Raw genomic sequence first — 6,395 nt, 5'->3', positions numbered from 1 at the left:
GTGATGTTTTCCACTGAATAATAGTCTGTAATAATACTATATACTGAAAATGCAAAGGCTTTCATCAGTGGGCCATAGGCTCAGTCACCATTGTGTTACCTCATTCGGCGATAGATAGTGACTTAACAGACATTTATTTAAATGAATCTTTGAGATACTTTAAAGTTAAACCAACTTTGATAACTCATTAGCCTCCATTAGACAATAGCTAAGGCTAGCATTCAACCACCTCTTAACTAACAATACTGTCTGATAATGTGACACGAAAAGAAGGCCTAAATTCCTAGATAACGAAAATGTTAGCTAGCTAGCGGTGTTATTAGCTAGCACAAAAGCTAGTTAGCTAGTTAAAATAAGAATAGTTAGAGAGATTTAATAGATTTGAAAACATGGAACAAAGCAGTTAAAGATAGCATTTAGACTTACAAGTTCACTGATGTTTAAAACGCTGATGAAAACTTAATGAGCTCCAGAACTGATCATCAGTCAGCTGAATAACTGCTGAGTAAAAACCTTCAAGTCTGAGACACAGACTTGAGTTTATTCTGCGATATTATATCGAAATCTGTAAACCCAAATAGGCTTTGGTCACTTTGTTGATTACTACAGCTTATAATCCGCGTTTAGGCCACCAGAAGGTTCAATTTGACAAATATGGGCAGGCCAGAGGGGGATTTAGACCTCTTTCATAAGGCTGCTGGATAATCTCCTCATCTGGGAGGAAAGACAAGCACAAAGCAATATGCAATATTCCCAGAATAAACAGGTCAGCCATATGCTGTATATAAAAATAACAAAACACAGTATCAGCCATTCTGTTGTTATTAAACCTGCATTAGTTTAGTGCAACACAAAGGCTAACATTTAGCCTTTTCTGTGACAATTTCCCTGTTTTGAAGAATAAAAGTAACATCTCTGTCAGAAAGAAAATTCTCTGTTTGTGTAATATTTTTGTTCACTGGTGTGTTCATGCTCAGTGTGTGTGTGTGTGTGTGTGTGTGTGTGTGTGTGTGTGTGTGTGTGTGTGTGTTGACAGTAAATGACTGCCAGGAGACAAAGTTATATTAAGCAAATTCATGAGAGCACAGCGCTGAGGTTAAAATCAAGAGCCGGGGTGAAATGCGTGAAGCTGATTGAAAGCAGATGCTTGTGTGTGTGTGTCTGTGTGTGTGTGTGTGTGTGTGTGTGCGCGCGCGCGCGCGTGTTGCATATTGAACCAGCTGCTCTGCAGGGCTCCTTGCTATGTTTGATGTCACAGGATGAGTAGTTCACAAATAACAGGATTTTGAGCGCATCAGCCTGAGGCTACAGAAATAGACACAGATCCCCACAGGCACATTTTCTCACCATGACTCTGTTTGATGATTTTGTGAGTGGAGATGACATTTGTTTTTGCAGGTACAGCAGGTTATTTCCAGCACGCTGCGTCTGTGGGAGGGAGGGGGGAGGAAGTGAGGAAGCTGTCTACATAAATCATCCCGGAGTGGAGACATGTTATGCTGGAGCTGACCCAGAAAGTGAATTTTTCCCTTCATGAGCTCACTCTGCAGAAACATCAGCTACGAACTCTCGCGGTGTCTCGCGCGACTCACGCTCCATCTCCAAGGAAAAAACGGGGGTCTCTCTCTCGCTCTCTCTCTCTCTCATCACAGACAGACTCAGCTGACGCGGCGCTGGGAGCTCGCGGGCACAGAAAAAGGTGAGACTGTGTTGTCTTTTATTTAACTACTCTGTCGTATTATTAAAAAACGTAACATTTCACCGTCAAAGCTTTTTTGAATGCGCCTTTGCTCCAATGCTGAGCAACACTTTGACACCTATATTCTACAGGCACACTGGCTGTACGCGTGCATTGATAAAAACACCACAGCCTGTACGGAAGCTGGTTGTTTTCTTTGCTACTGTGCGTTTTCTCCTACGAAAATTTGTGTAACGGTTCCACGCGACACCTTACTGAGCCAAGCCACATGCCGAAAGCCTCCCCGGGGTGAGGAACAGCCCGTTCCCGCGGCGCTGCTCTCCGTCAAAGGCTACATTGTATCCCCGGTCTGGCATCCGCTGGCGGCTGCTGCGGACAGGACGGTGTGATTTATCTGTCGTCCGGTGAGCTCGTGCTGCTCTTTATGGCTTTAACGGTAGTTTACGCAGCTGCTTAGACAACCAACGTGGACTATTTGTATGAGGCAACTAACCGGGCTAATTAATTGCGTATGTGTCTTTGAATTACCGTGACATTTCTTGACACTACCCAAGCACCTATGTCAACACGGAAAGGTGCGCGTGAACCGTGAAAGGTGGAAATTTAAAGCGTAGTTTTGCCCTTTTATCCCCAAATACGGAAGTAATGCTTTAGCCTGCTGTCTATAGCTACAGTAGATAGTGTTGGAGGGAGAATTTAGAGTTACTTAAATAAAAGTATAAAAAGGCTACCATAATGTAAAAATACTTAATTACGAATATTAAAAAGTGCAACAGCGCTGGGACTATTTATTATGTGTATCATTCCGCCACAGTTGTTCTGATAACTGTTAATAACATTACAGCACCCGGCCTTTGTTTACATTGATCAAGCTGGTACCTCGGAATCACACATACCACCAGAGCAACTGTCAGCAGACTATTTTTCCACTGGTTGCATGATTTATGGAAACATACAGATTAATGTACATAATACATAGGAGCTGGTAAATTGTAGACACACACAAAGTAGCAGTGTTTCCATTGCCAAATAATTAATTTAATAAACAAAAAATAATATAATTTTTTTACTACTTTATGCATCTTGTAGAACTGAAGTATAAAAGAGGTCGTGCTGTTGTACTGAATATCACCACAGCTGTGTTTTTATTCAGTACAACAGCACCCCCCCCCCTCGTGTTATAGTGCTTAAATACAGCCTGCAAATAAAGTGACATTTTGACATGGATAAAAAAATTGAGCTTTTCTGCCAGATTGTTCCGTTTAACACTGATATGTACTCAGAAGGGTACATTATTGATCAAAATGAAAGAATGCATAATGTTACTTACACATTGTTCATCAATTCTAGTGCAGACTGGCGTCTCTTCAGCTGTGATGCTTTGGTTTATGTTGTGCAGACAGTGCTGAGAGTGTTGTAAACAATAGAGCCTTAACAGGCTTTGTTTGACACGCTATATGATGATGACACATTTCTTAATTACCTCAAGCATCGTTTTCTGCGTCATATGTTCTGTAATAAACGCTTTTATATAGGGATGCACGATATATGTGATTTTTTGCCGATCACATTTAGCCGATTACCGATACCGATATTTTTTTCCCGCACACCTAATTGCAGAGATCATCAACTCTCTTCTGTATTGGAATAAGCGTACAGTATAATGGTGATACTCTTATCACATTTGTTACAACGGTCGGGGTGACGGGTCTTGAGATGGTTAAACAAGTTTGTAATGTTGAAAGACTTTGCCTTGGCTCCTCCTCGCATCACCGAAGCTGAGCAGTCATTGCAAATAGCAGTTTTGCTATCTATTTCGGACACTTTGAAAAACTTCCACACCACGGACATTTTGGCTTCTAACTCTCTCATGCTGCAGGTAGACACATGTGACGTCATCACGCTGCGCCGCGCAGGTCTTCTTCGCGCCAGGGACATTGCGCCTAGGTCGGGCATTTAATCAAGTATGCAGCAGCCCATTATTTATCGGTTAATTATAACGGGAAATATCGGCGTGTTGGCCGATATCCGATAGTTCATTTTTAAGCCAATATCGGCCGATACCGATAACGTGCCGATAATATCGTGCATCCCTACTTTTATATCCACATACATCTGAAAAAATGTTCGCTTACACAGATGTATCTTTTATAGGCCCGTGTCAGCCTGATAATATTGGGCAACAGATGCATATCGGTGGAGGTATATGATTTGATGTATGATTTGTTGTACTCATCAGTATGTATGCAGCATTTTACTGTTGCCGTTGGTTGAGGTGGAGCTTATCTGATCTCATTTGAGCTTGTTGTGATCCATTGGCATGGGTTATATTTTTTTAGATGATCCTGTATTCTTTAATTTTCTTTAACATTTGCATCATAAAGTTAGTATTTACAATAGCAGTCAGATTAACAAAAAACTAAAGTGCACAATAAATCCATCAACTGTAGTGGAAGTAGTGCTGGGCGATACGGCCAAAATCCTAGTCTATATGAAATAACCACAGGGTAACGCCTATTTCTGGATAATCCTGTGTGAATTAAATACATGACAAATAAAAAGTACTGAGTTTCTTTACTGAGTCCTTTTATGCACGTTAATGTCAATGCTAATAAACAGCATCTCCCTCTAGGGTTCACTCCAGGTTCACTCCCACATGCAAGGATTACAACGTACAGCATCAAAATGACGTAAAAATAGCCGTAAAGCGATTCAGCAGCTGGTTTTGTGACATCATGATAGAGACGATACAGAAAAACCCATACGATAAACATGTTCGTATTGTTTTAACGATACATGTTGTCATATTGCCCGGCCCTAAGTGAAAGAAAAATCTAATTATTCACCTCAAAATTGCACTTTAGTAAATGAACTAACTCTGTATTCCATCACTGACAGAAGATCTTAATATTTTCTGCCCCTAATATGTCTAATACGATGTGCGTTTTTAGGGCAGCAGGAGAGTCATTGGTGTGCAGAGAGGAAGAGGAGTGTAGTTGTCTGCAGCCTCTTGAGAGGGGAATGATGATTTTCCATGTCAATGCTCCCCTCTAAGCTTCAGGGAAGAAGAAATAATATGACGACTGTTGCGTGAGAGTTAAAATTGTAGAAGCTTGTTGTAATGGAAAAGTGATGCGGAGTGTCTTAGAAAAGAGAGGAAAGACGAGAGATACAACCGAGTATAGTGTCTCATCGTATCTTAAATCTGCTCTGTTTCTGCAGCTCTTCAGTAAGTTACTATTTTGTGCATTGCATGAGCACAGTAAGCTTCAGTGTGCTCCTGTACATGCAGAACGTCTCTTGGTTAGGTGTGTAAAATATTTGCATCTGGCCCTCTTTCAAACGTTGCTAACATAGGGGGCTTTTATCACTTCAGTGGCGCTCAGTATTAAAGTGTGCAGATGCTGTACCATAATCCATAGGAAGCCTAGCGTGGGTACAGCGGGATACTTGTGCAATTCAAAAGTTAGCACTGTACGGTATGCAGTGCCCCATGGCATGCAGATATTTGACAACCACCTGTGATTTTACTGCTGGGAGTGGGAGTAGAGTCAACTGAGAGAGGTGAAGGAGAAATTCACTTCATGCCTTGTCAAAACATTTGAAGCCAATAAGACGTGCCGGCTTTGCTCGAGTTTTCAAGCTCCTTTTATTAAGAGAGGAGCAAGAAGACCTTGTTCATACACTCGCATAAAAGATTCTGGCCTTGAAATCTAAGTGCTTTTGCGAGTGTGAGACTCTGCATCGCTGCATGAATAGGAGCAGTTTAACAACACGAGGAATTCAGCAACACTCGTAAACACTTAGGTGTTGGTGCACAGCCTCAGCGCTTATATTGAGGTTTACATTTAATCTGTTTTGTCGTTTGCTCTTTATGCTGCTGAATTCTTTATTTTTTGTGAGCTTGTGTGTATTTTTGCTTTTTTATGGAGGTGGTTGGCATATATGTAAGAGAAGTCAAAGTGGAAGTATGCGGGGCTGTACATTTAAGAGTTTAAATGGACATGTTCCTGGAAGGGAAGATGAAGGACTGAGTGGTGACACACACGCCATGCTTCTTTCTGTGCGTATGCATTTACAAGACTGGGAAGGGGCTTGATGTAAAAATATTGAAGTGGTGTATATTTTGTGATATTGCATACAATAAAAATCAATCCATTATCTTTACCGCTTATGCTGTTCAGAGTCACAGCGGGAGGCTTGAGGCGATCCCAGCTGTCGTTGGGCGAGAGGCGGGGTACACTCTGGACATGTCGCCAGTCAATCACAAGGCTGACAAACAATCTTTCACGCTCACATTCACACCTACGGGCAATTTAAGAGTCACCAATTAACCTAGCAAGCATGTCTGGACTGTGGGGGGGAAGCCGGAGTCTACCCATGCATGCACAGGGAGAACATGCAAACTCCACACAGAAAAGCCGCTGAAGATTTGAACCAGGAGGCGACAGCGCTAACTGCCCTGTCACCCCTAAATAAAAATAATATTAAGAATAAAAGAGTAATCAAGGTGGATATTAAAGATGGACTTTATGTAACGCTGTTTTTTCTCTCTCTGTGTGTTATCTCTGTCTGCAGGGCGCTGCAGGCATGGAGCAGAGGTGAGAGTCAGTCCTTGGATGGCCAGTTTTACTCCTGCACCTGCTATTCCAACCCGCTGCCATGGTGAAGTCATACTAAGTTGCTATGGTGATCC

This window comes from Semicossyphus pulcher, unplaced genomic scaffold (assembly GCF_022749685.1).
Source record: "Semicossyphus pulcher isolate SPU_LCO1_2020_fin unplaced genomic scaffold, fSemPul1.0.p SCAF_25, whole genome shotgun sequence".
NCBI classification, from domain to species: domain Eukaryota; kingdom Metazoa; phylum Chordata; class Actinopteri; order Labriformes; family Labridae; genus Semicossyphus; species Semicossyphus pulcher.
The sequence above is the reverse complement of the archived record's forward strand: the minus strand, read 5'-3'. Positions refer to the sequence as shown.